At 44.7% G+C, this 17,221-nt stretch overlaps 1 long non-coding RNA gene across 3 annotated transcripts in view; it reads right to left on the bottom strand.

The window, feature by feature from the left end:
* Positions 1 to 1,547: 1,547 nt before the first annotated feature.
* LOC109500879 overlaps positions 1,548 to 17,221 on the bottom strand; it is a 70,283-nt gene continuing 54,609 nt past the window's right edge. The window contains exons 5-8 of one of the 3 annotated variants that reach the window (XR_006599690.1): positions 13,978 to 15,190; positions 9,701 to 9,740; positions 9,110 to 9,236; positions 1,548 to 2,391 (exon numbers count right to left, since the gene is read on the bottom strand). This is a non-coding gene — a long non-coding RNA (uncharacterized LOC109500879). Of the gene's footprint in view, positions 2,392 to 7,561; positions 9,237 to 9,700; positions 9,741 to 13,977; positions 15,191 to 17,221 lie in introns of those variants that run through there. The other 2 variants (XR_006599689.1, XR_006599688.1) reach the window with 2 other exon arrangements.

Here is a 17,221-nt window from a genome sequence, read left to right as displayed (position 1 = left end):
AAACCAAAGTCTGTCTAGTTCCAAAGTTAGGCCATTTCTGCAATGCCTTGGCCGCCAAGAGATGCTGAAAGCATCCCAGCATGCTGTCTCCAGTGTGGATCCTCAGCCACAGCCCCATCTGAGTGTTTGCACTTCCCAAGAGCTGGTTGCCCACCTGGCTACTGAGACTGGTGCTCCGGCAAATCCTCCCAGAGAGAGAAGGAGCATCTCCTGTGGCAGAAGTACCCGAGCCGGGGTACATCCTTGGGAGCACGTCTGCGGTGGTTTCCTACAGCTGCTATCACAAATTGCCATAAACTAAGTGGCTTAACACAAGAGAAATGTAGTCTCTCATAGTTCTGGAGGCCAAAGTTCTGAAAACAGTGTTGGCCAGGCCACACTCCCTCCCAAGGCTCTAGAGAATAATCCTGGCTCGCCTCTTTCAGCTTCTGATGGCCCAGCGACTCCTTGGCCTGTGGCTGCAGCTCTCTGCTTGCATCTCCATATGGACTTCTCTGTGTCTGTGTTTTCTCCTCCTGACTGTATAGGGACACTTTGCATTGGGTCAGGGCCCACCCGGGAATCCAGGATGATCTCATCTCAAGATCCTTCATTTAATTGCCTCTGTACGAACCCTTTTTCCAAGGAAGGTCACATGCACGGGTTCTGACTGTGGATTATCTTCTTGGGGACCGCCATTCAACCCCCTACACAGTATTCCAGAGCAGCAGAGATCATTTCTAGGACCCAGGGAAGTGGCAGGAAAACATGGGTACACACACACTGTCCTTCCAGTCCATTTTCACGCCATGGCAAAAGTGGAGCTGCAGGGACAAGGTTACTCACTTTGGAAAAGCACAAGTGGACCCAATTGCCCAGGGCCTGCTTCAAGTTAGAGACACTGAAGTCTCTGTCAAGTGTGAGCGTGTAGATGCCAAGCTTTCTTCGTAGAATGGTAAGCCATGCTGGCATGTTTTTCTGTTTACTGTCCACTTTAGAAAGGTGCCCTGTGAAGTGAATTTTAAATTCAGAAGCCAAGTCAGGAGGGGCACAGGAAGACAGAGGGATGTGAGAACCATTTCCAGTCAAGCTGGGAGTTCCGTGGCCTCACTTCTTACTTAAAGAGCCAGGTGTTGGCTACAGGTAGTGGTGGATGCCAGATTCTGGAGGCGGGAGAAGGAAATCGTTTCAGACCTATACCTGCCACCGTGACCTTTAGCTGATTCGAATTCAGTTTCACCAAGTATTTACTGAGAACATACAGGGCACCAGGTCAGCCCTTATTTCCCTCAAACCTCACAACCAACTAGGTATATTACTTTCTCCACTTCCCAGATGGGATGCAGATTCAGAGGGATTAAGGGATTTACCCAAGATCATACAGCTGTAGGTGGCAGTGAGTGTAGATGTGTCTTGATTCCTAACTAGGCGCTCGAGCACAAAAGATGAACCTTCCCTCCTATGCGCCAGCTCCCATCCTGGTGAGGGGGCAGGGATGAGAGCAGACCCATCACCCACCCACCAGAGCTTGACCCCCCCCCCCCCCCCGCCCACAACCGAAAGCAGAGCATTCTGCAGGAGGAGGCATGTAATCAGCATTTCTGCCACTCTCCAGTACCAGTGGAAGAAACTGGCTAATTAAAGTCTGCAGCATGCCCAGAAGCCTCTGCAGCCGCTAGAGTTGTTTCCTGTGCGTTCTCGGTGCCTGATGGTACATATTCTTCATGTTTATGTGGCGCAATACACTGTGCTCCATGAGCATGAGGTATTAGTGAGCCAATTTTCCCATCCACGCAGCTCCAGAGCAACTAGGAGGCATCCCTGTTATAATTTATGAGGGACCAGCATGTGCAATCAATAGGTGCCCCACAGGTTATTAAAGAAGAGAAAGATGGCCCAGGAGGCCCTGTTTACTAACAGGGAAATGGTCTCCCGGCAGCTTCTGGCACGTGGCCTGTGAGAGATTTACATTTCCTTTTCAGTCCAGAAACAGGGGCCTTCCCTTCTCATCTTGGGCCTAAACCTCACAACAGGGGCTGGTGGAGGCACAATCTGATTAGTGCCTTTCCCTGCATTGTAACCCAGAGACGGTACTGGGAGCGAGGGCTGTGGGGTGCCAAGCCGCCCAAGGCTTTAACACATCCATGTATGTTTCGAGGCCCCAGAGAACAGCATTCTGGGACAGGGTTGAGGCTTAGGGAGTGGGCATGAGGCCAGGCCCATGATGCAAAAAGAAACAGCAACTCCCACCGGGCTGCAGGGAGGGGAGTCCTGGTCAACCTTGCACAGCTCTGGAGAAACTCATTTATTTGCTTCTGTTGCCTTCTCCCATTGTTTTTGTTCCTTTGATTTCAGGAATCTGTAGTTCTTTTGCAGTTTTCTTTACTTCTTAACAGTTCTCAAGGAAGAAGGCTGGTTGGATTAAAAAAAAAAAACAACAACAGTAGTTTTGGAGGTGCCTGGGTGGTTCAGTCAGCTAAGCGTCTGACTCTTGGTTTCGGCTCAGGTCATGATCTCATGGTTTGTGAGATCTCGTCTGGTTCTGTGCTGACAGCAAGGAGCCTGCTTGGGATTCTCTCTCTCCCTCTCCCTCTCCCTCTCCCTCTCCCTCTCCCTCTCTCTCTCTGAAAATAAATAAACTTTAAAATAAAATAAAACAATAATAGCACGGGCTTATTTGTGTAAAGGAGAAAAGAAGTACTCCTCCAGTCTACTTTCTGGAAGGCAGCCTGGTATGATGTAGCAGTTCTCAAACTTTTTAGTCTTAGGACCATTTTACACCTTAAAATTTATGTAGATTATGTTGATTAGTAGAAAAGTTTTATTGAAATGTTTATTCATTAATTAAAACTAACAAAAATAAATTGATTACATGTTAACATAAATGACATTTTACCATAATAGAAATAACATAAATATTTTCCTTTTTTAAAAAATGTTTTTTATTTATTTTTGAGAGAGAGACAGAGTGCAAATAGGGGAGGGGCAGAGAAAGAGGGGGACACAGAATCTGAAGCAGGCTCCAGGCCCCGAGCTGTCAGCATAGAGCCCGATGTGGGGCTCAAACCTACAAACTGCGAGATTACAACCTGAGCCAGTCGGACGCTCAGCCGACTGAGCCACCCAGGTGCCCCATAAATAAATATTTTCATTTAAAAAAACTTCCAAAATAAAAAAGAATTAGTGGGAAGAGTAATAGTGCATTCCATTTTTGCAATTTTTTGCAATATGGATTCCCATATCTACTTTTGTACTCAATAGGTTGCAATGTGTTGTTTTGGTTGAAGTATATGAAGAAAGTCTGACTTTACACAGATAATAGCTGGAAAAACAGAATATTTAATAGCATTTTGAATATTTTTAGATATTCTTTCTGATGCTGCACCAAAATGTAGCAAGTTAAAGGGTAGTTGCAGTGTGAAATATGAAAGCATAATATGTTTTTGTATACTGTTACATTAAAATCCATTGCTTTATTATGAGCTTTGATTGGATCTTTTATCCATGTATGACTTGTAATACCGTGCATTGAAAAATGCTGGTTTATTGAATTATACAAATATTCTAAATGTTCATAATTTCATTATACAATATTTAAAAATCACATTCATTAATATCACCATCCATCTCATTAGAAAAGCCCAAATATTAGGAAGCTGTCAAGCTCCACAGTAATAGATACGAGTTTTCCAAAATTCTCATTTTCCCTTGGAAGTTCAAATTTTATCATTGGCAACAAATACCATCAGTTGTTTTCCTCGAAGTGACAGACTCCCTTTGTTCATTTAAAGAAAATATCTGCCAAATACCCGGTCTGAAAAAGCACTCTTTGTCATTTAGTCTTTCAATCAAAGAAAGAAAGAGAGAGAGAGAGAGAGAGAGAGAGAGAGAGAGAGAGAGAGAGAAAGGGAAAGAAAAGATGCTCCATGAAAAAAAATGGCTAGTTCAACGCACAGATTTATCGCCTCAGTACACTTCCTAGAGGTAACCATCATACCCCAAAATGCAATAAAAGTATTTATGCATACTCCCCGTTTTGTTACATAGAATATTTTGAAAAGTGTTGGTACTTAAAAAGACTAATCAGGGGCACCTGGGGGCTCAGTCAGTTACACGTCTGACTTTGGCTCAGGTCATGATCTCGCGGCTCATGGGTTCAAGCCCCACGTTGGGCTCACTACTGTCACTGCAGAGCCTGCTTTTGGATCCTCTGCCCCTCCTCTGCTTGTGCTCTCTCAAAAATAAATAAAACATTAAAAATAAATAAATAAATAAATAAGGTAATCATTTTTACTGCTTCATCAAGGACATCCTTAAATGAAACTGGCATTTATTTTTTTTTTATTTATTTTTTTTCAACGTTTATTTATTTTTTTTGGGACAGAGAGAGACAGAGCATGAACGGGGGAGGGGCAGAGAGAGAGGGAGACACAGAATCGGAAGCAGGCTCCAGGCTCTGAGCCATCAGCCCAGAGCCTGACGAGGGGCTCGAACTCACGGACTGCGAGATCGTGACCTGGCTGAAGTCGGACGCTTAACCGACTGCGCCACCCAGGCGCCCCAAAACTGGCATTTGTTTTTAAGTGTGTGGCAAGGATGACTAGTACACCCTGATGCCTGCCTCGATTCGCGCCCAGAAGCTAGGAGTTTTACCCACCATTGCTTTCGTACCTTCAGTGTAAATGTTAACATAGTGCAAAGGGCAAAACAATCATAGTATTATTATGAAAATATTTTTTTTAATGTTTATTCATTTTTTGAGAGAGAGAAAGAAAGAGAGAGAGAGAGAGAGCATGAGCAGGGGATGGGCAGAGAGAGAGAGACACAGAATCCAAAGCAGGCTCTAGGCTCTGAGCTGTCAGCACAGAGCCCAACACGGGGCTCGAACTCAAGGACCACGAGATGGTGACCTGAGCCAAAGTCGGATGTCCAACCGACTGAGACACCCAGGTGCCCCGAAAATCTTTTCTTTTAATGTTTATTTCTGAGAGAGAAAGTGTGAGAGGGGGAGGGGCAGAGAGAGAGGGAGACAGAGGCTTTGGGCCTCCCAGGTGCCACCATGAGAATCATTTTGACTTCATGAACCCCTCAGAAGTGTTGCAGGGATCCCCAGGAGTCTGTGGACCCTCCTTTGAGAACAGCAGGTATAGTAGAGGGAACCAATGACTGACTGCCAGAGACTTTTTACTCCCGCTTTGCCTCAGGCTAGCTCTGTCTTCTGCAAGTCATTTTCCTCAAGTGTCTGAGGTTCCGTGTTTGTAACATTAAGCAGATCTATTAAGCAATCTCTATCACGTCACTGTCATTTTAGGAGCACTGTGGGACACTGGACAACCTTTATCCTTGACTTCTCATCATGATGGCCTGTTTGTTCCTCACGTGGCTCTTTCTGGTGAGCTGTTGTCGGGACACACAGGCACATACTCTCTTCTCTCCTTTTACAAACGAGAGGACAATGGGCTCTCCCAATGAGCAGGCGTTTGCTACAGAGGATGAACTGAATACTTACCCTCTGCTATCGGGGAGAAACGTGGTCATCAGAGATCAACTACTTGAGCCCTGCACCGTTTGTCATGAATGGTTCTGGACGGGGCATTTTCAGCTAGTAAATAGGAGGGCTCTTTGCTGTGAAATCCAGGCCAGGAAAACAGTTGCCAAGCCATAGCAATAAGAGAAATATGCAGTTTTATAAAAACAGAGTAAAACCTAAGCATAACTCCTAGTTTCCCCCATCCTTGTAAAGCTTTGGAATAAGTACTTGAGCCCTTTAATAAAATACTGCAGTCTCAAAGCTCAGTATATATTTGGTCTGGAGAGGACCAGGGAGTCAGTGTGGCAGAAGCTTTTAAAACTGACCTCCTCCTGACCAAGTCACCAGGTTAATGGAGGCTCTCTGCTTCCTCTAGAAAACCCAGTGTGCCCACAGCATGCCGGATGCTCGACTAGGAGAGGTTCCCTCAGGTGCTTCTGTTCCACAGATTGAGCTGAGTGCTTCCAATGGGTCAGGGCCATTTGTTCCCACAGTTCTGCCCACTGTCCTTGCAATTCTGGTTGTGTGACTTAATTATTGTGAAAACCAATGAAATGTGAGTACAAAGAAAGAGGCTTGGGGAGCCTGGGTGGCTCAGTCAGTTGAGCATCCATCCCTTGACTTCAGCTCAGGTCATGATCCCACGGTTGTGGGATCGAGCCCCATGTTGGGTTCTGCACAGAGCCTGCTGGGGACTCTCTCTCTCTCTTTCCTTCTGCCCCTTTCCCCTGCTTGTGTACTCTCTCTCTCTCTCTAAAAAATTTTTAATTAAAAAAAGAGGTTTTGTTCCTATGAAAACATTTAATGTTTTGTCCTTAAATTAACATTTAAGGACAAGTCACACAAAAAGTCCTGTTGAACTGGTATGGGAGACATTTGAGAAAGACTGGGGAGAAAAATCATAAACATCTTAGGATGATTCTGTACTCTGATTGTCTTATGTCTTTAAGTTCTCCCTCTTCTTTAAAGAAACCTGAACTGGAACTTACCAAAGATTCTGATAGAATGTAAACTCCACAAGTGTGGAGACTTTGTGTTGGTCACTGCTATATCTCCAGCACCTAGAATATGCCAGGTTCATAGAACGAACACAGTAAATATATATAGGATAAATGGATTGTTAGTATAGTCAATACAAGAAAGATAAAACAAATTCCAATTAATAGAAGCCTGCACCAAGAAAATGCCTTGATCCTACTTAAAAAAAAAAAAAAAAAAATGGTGCCTGAACATACCTGTATATGTTTTAAGTTAAAATAAGAAGTTTAAGGTATGTTTCTCATGGCTACCCTTTAAATAATATTTTATTTTAAAAAGTTTTTTAAGGTTTATTCATTTTTGAGAGAGACAGAGACAGAGACAGAACACAAGTGGAGGCCGGGGGGTGGGGAGGGTCGGCGCAGAAAGAGAGGGAGACACAGGACCAGAAGCAGGCTCCAGGCTCTGAGCTATCAGCACAGATCCCGGTGCGGGGTTCGAACCCACGGACCATGAGATCACGACCCGGGCCGAAGTCGGATGTTCAATTGACCGAGCCACCCAGGCTCCCCTAAATAATGTTTTAAATTAATCTACTGTTTTCCATCTACTGTTTTCATCACATTGGAGATGAGGGCTTTGCCTGTATTTAGAAATAGGGAAGCACCTTAGCTATCCAGTAGGTACTGTCTCCCCGTGGCGGAGCACTAGACCAGATCAGGAGACCTTAATACAGACTCCTCTGAACTCCCTTCTCCAGAAGGTAACTGGAAACATCTGCTCCAGTTCAGAAAGGGGGAGACCCGACAGGAGGCAGACTGCATCCCCGGATAGGGATTGGTCCAGTCGACACAGACCAGATGAGAGGCCATCGCTTTGAACCTTCCCTGACCCAGCAAGCCAGAGGGAACATGAATGATGGTAACAACTGCCTCCCCCATTTCAGACTGTGTTTGAGATTCTTTTAAATTTTTTTTTTCAACGCTTATTTATTTTTGGGACAGAGAGAGACAGAGCATGAATGGGGGAGGGGCAGAGAGAGAGGGAGACACAGAATCAGAAACAGGCTCCAGGCTCTGAGCCATCAGCCCAGAGCCTGATGCGGGGCTCGAACTCACGGACCGCGAGATCGTGACCTGGCTGAAGTCGGACACTCAACCGACTGTGCCACCCAGGCGCCCCAAGACTGTGTTTGAGATTCTTTAGAGTTAGACTCAGAGGATCTGGGTTCAAATTCTGTATATTAACTGTGTGGCCTTGAACTAGTTAGCATGCTTCTCCTAGCTAGAACTTTCCAACTGGTGGGCAAAGAATGGGTCTACAGGTATGCTGATATATTGCTCTTCTCACTGCTTTCAATAAGCAAGTACGGCCTTGGACAGCCAAGATCTCTGAGCTTGTCCCCTCTGGTGCCAGCAGCCTCATCCCTTCTCCGTGGTGAGGCATGGATATGGGTACAGATGCATAGATTGATATGCATGTAGATGTATACTTTTTTTTCAACTTCCTGTGTGTATCACAATATGGAATAGTCTGGAAGCACTAATAGTTGTGGCCTTAGCTCCTCAGCTGATAAATCCAGTCCTGCCCTTGCCAACAGGTTGTTATAAGGATCACGTGAGAAATGGGTGTGCAATGTTTCAAGAGTGACTGAGTCATCCCAACAGCAGGCATCATGGCAGACAGAAGCACAAGGCGAGTTTGCATCCATGTCACCAGATCTAGTTTCCTCACCAGATTCTCAATCAACAGGGAAACAAGAAAAAGAAAGGAAAAAGTTGGCATATCAAATTCAAACCATTACCTTTATTTCCTATAAATCTGCATTAGCAAGTGTTACTATAGGCAAGTAAGCTTCCTAACACTGAACTCCAACATCAGACCAATTTACCAAGCCAGGCTCAGGCCACACTGGGAAACCACATTCCTCCCTGGCAGGGGAAACCTTGTCCCTAGAAATGCCGAGCAGAAGACACATTCCCAGGGGGCGACTTACTCCCAAAAGAAAGAGAAGAGGTGGGGACTCTTGCACGCATGTCAAGTTTCTTCTTCCAACTTGCCAATCGGCTCTGTCATTCCACCTCCCCTGGGAAGGAGAATGTGAAGGGATGCAGGGAGGGCAGGAGTGTTGCACTAACAGAGCTCCTCCCATATGGAAAAATGCACAACAGAAGCACCCTCTTGAGATGTGAGAGGAGACTATGGTCCACTTTGTCTGCTGTTTCCTGGCAAACATGGTTGGAGGTACTGGACCAGTACCCCATCACCAGTTTCCTGGGTACAGAGAATCAGGAGTGGGCACCCATTTTTGCCTACACAGATCTTGCAGGCGTAGTCTGGCTCCAGAAGTGATTTCCTAATCCCTGCCGGATCCTTTCTGTTTGTAAAGGTAAGGGCTGTGTTTGTTTGAATCATTTTTTAATAGTTAACATAGCTAATCTGTAAACTCACAAAAGCAGGGACTTGATAACACTACTCACCTGTGTATCTGCAGTTGCCCAGCCCATTCTAGATGCCTGGCAAAGACTGATAGATTCAGGAAAGAATGAAGGAATGGGTGATAGAGCACAAGACAAAGTACTCAATACATGCTTCAGATGGAACAGTTTGACCTTCACCTACCCTGTTCACCTTGACCAAGGTTATTACTTCCAGCCGCGTTCAGCCATTACACCTGTTTCCATGTCATCAGTAGCTTCTGATAATATTGAAAATCCTTTGAGGACTTCCCACCTATGAAAATAAACTCCTGTAATAACAGACAAAACGGTGATTTGGAGGAGAGATAGAACTTTCAAAATTCTTTAAGCTAACATGAGATTATTTTTTTTAAGCATTTCACCTGATGAGCTCCCAGTCCAATGCATGGCAGTGAATCTGTGTACATGATAAAACCTTTTGATGTCAATGGGGGGACACCATTAATATCCAAGTATGTGACTGGGATCCTTTTCATGTAGTATAGGATAAATGGGTCCTAAATACTTGTTATGTGCTGAATTGTATCCCCTGAATTCATAAGTCAGAGTCCTGACTTCAATGTATGAATTCCCTCAGACATCTGAGTTACCTCAAAAGGTAACAGTATTTGGAGATAAGTTTTTAAAAAGGTGATTAAGGTAAATTGAGGCCATTAGGACGAGCTCTCATCTAATCTGAGGTCCTTAGAAAAGGAAATTTGGACACACAGAGACATCAAACATGTCCACTCACAGAAGAAGACCATGTGAAGACACAGCAGGAAGGTGCCCACCTGAAAGACAAGGAGAGAGGTCTCAGGAAAAACCAAACCAGTCCACATCTTGATCTTGAACTTCTAACCTAACTGTGAGAAAATATATTTCTGTTGTTTAAAGCAGTCAGTCTGTGGTATTTCATTACGGTAGCCCTAGAAAATTCATACAACACTTATTGCAGAATTCTTCATTGTGGTGTTACTACAAAGATGTGTTTGTGCAACACATCCGTGTCCACATTGGGCACTGTGTAATGCGGATTGCATAAGAAAGCACAACTGACAGATAACACATGAGACCAGGTTTTGCAAGAAGGAAGCAATTAGCAAGACTTTAGAAGTCTCAGGAAATTGGACTCTCCTTGACACCTATAGCTAAATTTTCTTACCCCTAAAATTATTTTTTTAAAGGTGTCTTTTTCTCTTCTCTCCCCACATCCCCTGCCTTCCACTCTCCCCTATCAACCACACCCCTACTGCCACCACATCCACTTGCTCTCCGGCCAGACTTGACATCCCTTTCTGCCTTTGAGTCATAAAAAATAAAACAGCTGTTTTGTTTTGTTTTGTTGGTTGGTTTGTTAAGGCTTCAAGCAGGTTTCCCCAACTGAAAGTTGGGAGCAAATGTAAAAACCTGTTTGTGAGGGTAAGATTTTCAACTTGGCCTCAAATCCGGGAATATGGATCCAGAAATGCAGCCAGTCCTTCAGAGGTATGGAGAGGGATTTCCATTCTTCGAGAAAAGCAATCGCAAGGCTTGGTTGGGAGTCCACAACCCAGTGTCCTCGATTGGGACATTGTTTTGGGAGGACCACCCATCTGGGAGGAGCCCTGAAGGTGGCTCCCATGAGTGTCTATGGGAGCTGTCTCCGGCTATGAGGAGCCCTTCGTGTTGGCTCCCTCCCACAACTCAGCGGACTAGGCTTTGCAGGACCTAGAGTAAGTCACTTCCCTCCTCTGGATCCGAACTGTAAAAAGTTCCATTTCCTGAACTGTAATTAGTCACTTTCCATTATTTTTAACTGTGGAAAGAACTTTACTCAGACAAACTTTTGTATATAAGTTTATATTAAAAACAAACAACTGTGCCGTTGGCCTAGTTCGGGGCTGGGGCCATGGGGAGAGCCCCACCTGTTCTCACTTTGCCCAACACCTCCTCTGCTTCCTCATTCAGGCAGCAACCAAAGACTCTCAGGGGATCTCCTTGGCCGAAACATAGTGAAATTCGCCAGATGTGATTATCTCTAGGGGCAGTGTGCAAGGAAATGTTTAATTATAGTCTGGGGAGTGGGGAGTGCTGATTTGTAGTGTTTGCTGATTTCTGTGGTGTAAATACTACCACCATGGCTACACTCAAGCCACCAATGTCACATCATTGAATACAGAGTTGAGCATGCCATAGCATATACCATGTGGGGAAGTAATTATGAAGCAATGGGTTTTGAGTATTCATTACCTTTGCTTTTAATATAATTTATTCACCTGTAAGTTTATATGATGTAATTTTTGATAATGGCTGTGTTAGCAATTGGCTTGTTAAATTCTGGAAAATTTAACAATCAATTCTTACAAGTTACTATGAGCCAGCTCCAGGATACCACTATCTAGAATCTGTTTAGTGCCAACATTCTAAAACTTTATATCAAAGCATAAGCCGTTTAAAGCTGGGAAGGGCTAAGTGGAATAATCCTAGAGATTTGGGAAATGTGCTCAGGAGAGGGGCAGAAAAACATGTTTTCAGTGTAGTATCCAGCACAGCACACAGAACTAAAAAATAGATAGCCAGCCAGTGAATGATTCAATGACCCAATGGGGCAATGACCCAACCCATACTCAGGAGGCTTTGTACTTTGAGTTATTTTTTCAACCAGTAGTGGGGTGGGTTTGTATACCCAACCAATCACATTATGTCATCCAGCCTCATGGGACAGGTGGCACCGACTGTGGCCAGGAGGTATCATCAATGCACTAAGTTAATGGGGTCTTGGAGAGTCTACAATAGGGATGTCATCTGATACACAAGTTGGTCACAGCTGACAATCCAGGCACGTCCAGAGGCCTACACGGGTTCTACCTAGACTTCCAGGCAGCATGATCCCCCTTGGGTGGGTATGATCTTTTGTAAGTATCTTGTCCCTCCTCCTGGTTACTATCTCCCTGCAGACTGGTGTTTAATTCATACTTTGTCCTTCAGTTCTTCCCAGAGTCTTTGAAAATAGCATGGATGTTCAACAGCCAAGGAGTTAAGAGCCCGGAATCCGAACCAAATTCCTTGGAACCAAAATTCTAGTTTTGCACTTATGAATTATGTGACCTCAGGCAAACTGCTTAACTTCTCTGAATTTCAATTTCATCCTAGATAAAATGTAGATGATAATAATACCTACTTCAAAGCATTATTGGGAAGATCAAATGAGTTTCACATATATTAAGTACTTAAAACAATGTTTGACATAGAATATGCTATTTAAATGTTACCTATTATTATATTATGATTATATATAATCTATAATATGTGCACTTATGTATAATTATTACATATATGTACTAGTGAATGAATGCAGGTGAACAAATGCATGGGAAAGAAAGGCCTGGATGAATGTGCAATGAGATTCTTCTGGAAAACAAATGCCAAATATACATAATAAATACTAGCAGCAACCTTAGCTGGCATTTATTGTGTGTTTAAAGTGCATTTTATAAGCATTATTTTGTTAATTCCTCATAAAAATTCTAATAGAAAGGAACCGCCTTTAGCTGTATTACACAGATAAGAAAACCCAGACCTGTTGAAGGCAAGAAACTTTCCCAAGATCGCATAGTTTGTTAATGACTCAAATCCACATCCTTTGACTCCAGAGCTTGAGCTTTTAACCACTTAACCCACCAGCCAGCTCCTAACCTGATGCCGTCTCTCCTCAGTGTTGTACCCCACCCCTGCCTTTCTTCCCACTCTACCCCTCCATGTCCTCAGCAATCCCTTCAGGTCTATCCAAGACGTACATGCTTTCTGAAGATTTCCCAGACTGTTCCCCTTAATCTGATGCTCCCAGCATTTCCATATACTGTATGCCCCTCACTATCTCCTGTCCCTGGCTGTTATCTCTCTGTGTCACACAAGTAGCTGTGTGGAGATTTTGCAAGATCTAGGTTAAATTCATGCCCAAGCTAAGATGTTGTCCCAAGCTCCATGACACAGCCAATTCCTGCTGAAAGCTGCCCTATATATGCATCATGGCTCCCCAGAAACTGCACTTTGCTGTTAGCCTTAGTGTCAGGGACTGTAAAATGGGAACAATGGGAAGTTTAGCTGGCTAGATCAAGCCCTGCTCTAACCAAGCACCCTTGACTTCTCAGTCACGGGCTCAGTGGTTCAGAGAGAAGAATGGAGAGTCGAAGGCAGCTGTTTCTATGGAAGAGACGATCCAGCCTCTACCCTCAAGGTGCCTACTGCGTGTTCACAGATGCAAAACCCCTCTAAGAGCATCTACAGAACAACTCACAAGAGAATGCAAGTGGAGTACAGAGCACAAAGAAGTGCCTAGTGGGGCAGGGAGTTCAAAGGAGTGGTCAGAGTGCAGTAGAACACTTCAGGGAAAATTTCTAGAGACAGCAAGCAGATTTTATAAACATTAAAAATAATATTGTCTTGGTACAAATGCTGCACATGCCCATGGCAAACAAATCAGAAAATACAGACAAGCAAAGAAAGGAAATTCTAAAAACCCACCTACAACCTCGCCCACCCAAAGACAACTTCTATTAACACCCTCAACACCTTGACAACCAGTTTTTACAGGAGGCGATGCACAGAGCTGAAGCACAGGTTGTGTATGTGTGTGTGTGGCTGAGGGGTGGTGGGGGAACAGAGACAGTCCTGGCATTTTAGTCTATCCTGGGGAGTAAGAGATGAGAAATCTGTCTGATAGGATTGGGAAGTAGATGGTTGAAGAAGAGATCTCCAACAGATCTCTCAGACCAGGCAGAGATTTGAAGCAGGCAGCCATACCAAGGAGCCTAGCTGAACAGTGACCCAGTTAAAATAATCATAGCAGCAATAACAGTGAACTTGTGTTGAGTGTTTCCCATTGCATGATATTGTACTAAAGACTTTACATTCCATCATCTTATGTAATCCTCACAACCATACTATAAAGTGGATATTCTCATCCACATTTTATGGTGGGTAAGGGGTTTGCCCAAGCTCACCAACCCAATACACAGAGTTTCTTAGATCGTGTCCTCTATAGGTTACCTGAATCAGAATTCCCTGAGGTGTTTGTTAGACCAGTCAAGACAATAGGAGTCAAGAAACCCCAGACTTGTTGGCTCCATGGTTTGATTGAAGGTCATCTTCAGGCTGAAATGCTTCTGGTCTGAAAGTCACGAATGAGTATGCCCAGAAGATACCTGTAAACTGAGAAATGCCCAGAGCTATCTTCTGAGTAATCCATAGTCCCATTTCTTTCCAAAAATGCTCTGAGGATGACAGTGAGAAGGAACAAGGACCCAGCCCAAGATCTGAGTCCCATGGGCTCTGCATGCCTTTCTTCTCCTTGGATTAATCATCTTGCAGCCCCAAAGCCTGGAGAGAGCCTTCGGAAGGAGGTGTGCTGCCCTCGAAGGCAGCCACAAGATAGTGTAGGTCAATCATTCAAAGGCACCAGAGGGGACAGTCAGGATCAAGGGGCAAAAACCGTATTGGGAGATTAGGATGACAAGGGAAGGCTGGGAACAAAGAGCTCACACCCTAATGTTGTCCCTTTATGTCTTCACCTGACTTTAGCCAAGTCCCCTGGCCTTCTAACCTCAGGAATCTTATCTGTAAAATTAAGGAGTTGCCCTTAATGGTCTCAAAGGTCCTTTCAGCTAGGTGGGAAGATACTGTCTAAATCCAGCATGTACTTCTGCTGCCCTTGTTTACCTGGGGGCAAGTCCAGAAGCCCAGGAGTCTCACAGCCACCTGGAGGGCCGTGGAAGATACCTGCTGATGGGGACCACCAGGGCCATAAGAAAGGTGACCTTCACAAAGGAGGCTGGGGAAGACCAGGAGTGGCTCCAGCCCTGGGTGAGATGCCGGCGCCTCCTTACCTGTTGAACAATTCTAAGACCTTTCTTGTACATTACCACATTTGATCCTTCCCACTCCCTCGTAGGTGAGCATTTATTGTAGCTCCATGTGTGATCACAAGGCAGAGACAGAGAGAATGCTTTGGGAATGAAAATGTATTTTCAAGAACACCCAGGGACAAGGTAGAAAAGTGGCAACTGGGAAGAGGCAACTGGTTGCCAGGGTTTCAATTCCAGACTGTGAGGCAGGTTTTGCAAGTTACCAGGAAAGTTTCCCCAGCGGTGCTCAGGATCCACCTTCTTTCTCTTTGTCCCACTCCCATTGGTTGGCTGGCTGCCACTCAGCATGGAGCCAGCCCTCTATTGGGCTGAGTTCTCCCCTGTCACCTCTGAGGTACCTGTGACAAGATAATTGCCATATTAATAAATTTGCTGTATTTTTCCACTGCCTTCTCTTTACAAGCAGGCACTGCTAGTCAGGCTTTTTGTTTTTTCTTGCCTTAGGAATTCTTGCAGGACTGAAAACAGAAGCTGCTTAAAGCTAATAGATCTTCTTGTCTTTGCTAAAAAGCCCTGGCTCATTTATGGGATGATGCAGACACCCTGAGGGAGAAGGGGGTGGACGAAGGAGGGCTTTGAAGGGCAAGGAAAGAGAAAGCAGTGTGCTCAAAGACCAGAGAGTTAGAAAACAACTCTGATTACGAGAACAGAGTCCATCAGAGGGACTTTCTTGAAGTCTACCCAAGGCCCTTGGGTAAGGGCCAGATCTCAGGGGATGCAAGGCCTTAGGCATTGGGTTTCCAGCCTCAACAAAGATCCCTGGGCCCTAAAGTATGACTCAGAAACACTAAAATCACCAAATTGGATGAGACCTGAGGCACCAAAGTGTGGACTATCGGCCGATGAGTGAGTGAGATGCCTCTACACTTTTGCCCAATTAGGCACAATTTTTCAAGGGGTTGAGCTCCCACAATGACCGATTAATAATCTGCCCACTGAATAGGACTGGGAGTTCAGAGTCAGATTTACTTTGATTAAAGGGGAAAAAGCAGAGGATTACAATATTCCTAGCTCAGCTGGGCTGGACAGTAAGAGTCGCACCTGACACGTATAGAAGCATGAATGACCCCACTGTATTGGTGCCACCAGTCTGTGAGGATACCAGTTACAGCTTGTTAACACTCAAATCTTATTAGCTCTAAGCTCTCCTCAGCTAATGTAAGAATCCCAGTCCAGTTCTTGGACTGTTGATTAGGATGCATTAGCCGCAAGTAATAGAAAACCCAGATTCAAACATATAAGGAAATACATTATTTCACTACAGGGAATTGCAGCAGTTGTGGGCTCCAGGTGCAGTACAATGAGCAGCTCAAGGTATTGGGGACCCAGGTTGTCTTTATCTCTCTGATTTTCTGTCCTCAAGATGGTGGCTTTTTCCTCCAGCTGGTCCCCTTTGTAGTAAGAAGATGTTTTCACCAGACACAATAATATCTAGAGGAAGAAAAGGACACTCTTTCTGTATCTGCTTCTTAGAAGCACAGAAACTTTCCGAAAGTGTCCTGTAGAATTCCATTCATATCTCATTGGCCAGAATTGGGTACATGCCTATTCTTTTTTTTTTTTTTTTTAATTTTTTTTTCAACGTTTTTTAATTTATTTTTGGGACAAAGAGAGACAGAGCATGAACAGGGGAGGGGCAGAGAGAGAGGGAGACACAGAATCGGAAACAGGCTCCAGGCTCCGAGCCATCAGCCCAGAGCCTGATGCGGGGCTTGAACTCACTGACCGCGAGATCGTGACCTGGCTGAAGTCGGACGCCCAACCGACTGCGCCACCCAGGTGCCCCGGGTACATACCTATTCTTAAGCCAATCTCTGGCAAGGAGAAATGAGTCGCTGGCTTGATGGGAAGCTGAAGAGTCCATCACAACACTGATACTTTCCATCTTTCAAATACAGGCTTGCTCACTATAAGGTCACACAGACACCTCCCCTTCTCATGGTTGGGTTTGGGTCTTTCTTCATTTATGTTAAATGCTTTCTCAGGGACCCTAGCATCTCTACAGAATGGAAAGCTCTCAGACTTACTTATCTAATTCTGAATCCCAAATGCAAATGCTGTTCAAGCTTTCTTTCCCTCGGAATTCTTTGGTAGAAACAGGTTGTTAGAGGAAGTGGGGAGCTGGGGGACCCATACTCCTTTTGCCAGAGAAATCCAACTTCAGCTCTGGCCCAGCCAAGACCTCCATTGTGTGGTTGAGTCCAGCTTGTGTCCCAGACCTTATCTTGTCCCAGACCTTATCTTGACTCCCAAGGGAGTCAAGTTGGGCCACTAGCAAAGTATGCTGCACAAGGCATGGCAGCCACATTAGGGAAAGACTAGTGGTGCTACTTTTCTCAGAAGGAGGCTGTGTATACGGCATTATGATT

The sequence above is a fragment of the Felis catus genome, chromosome B3 (genome assembly GCF_018350175.1).
Source record: "Felis catus isolate Fca126 chromosome B3, F.catus_Fca126_mat1.0, whole genome shotgun sequence".
NCBI lineage: Eukaryota > Metazoa > Chordata > Mammalia > Carnivora > Felidae > Felis > Felis catus.
This window is presented reverse-complemented; position numbering and strand designations above follow the sequence as displayed.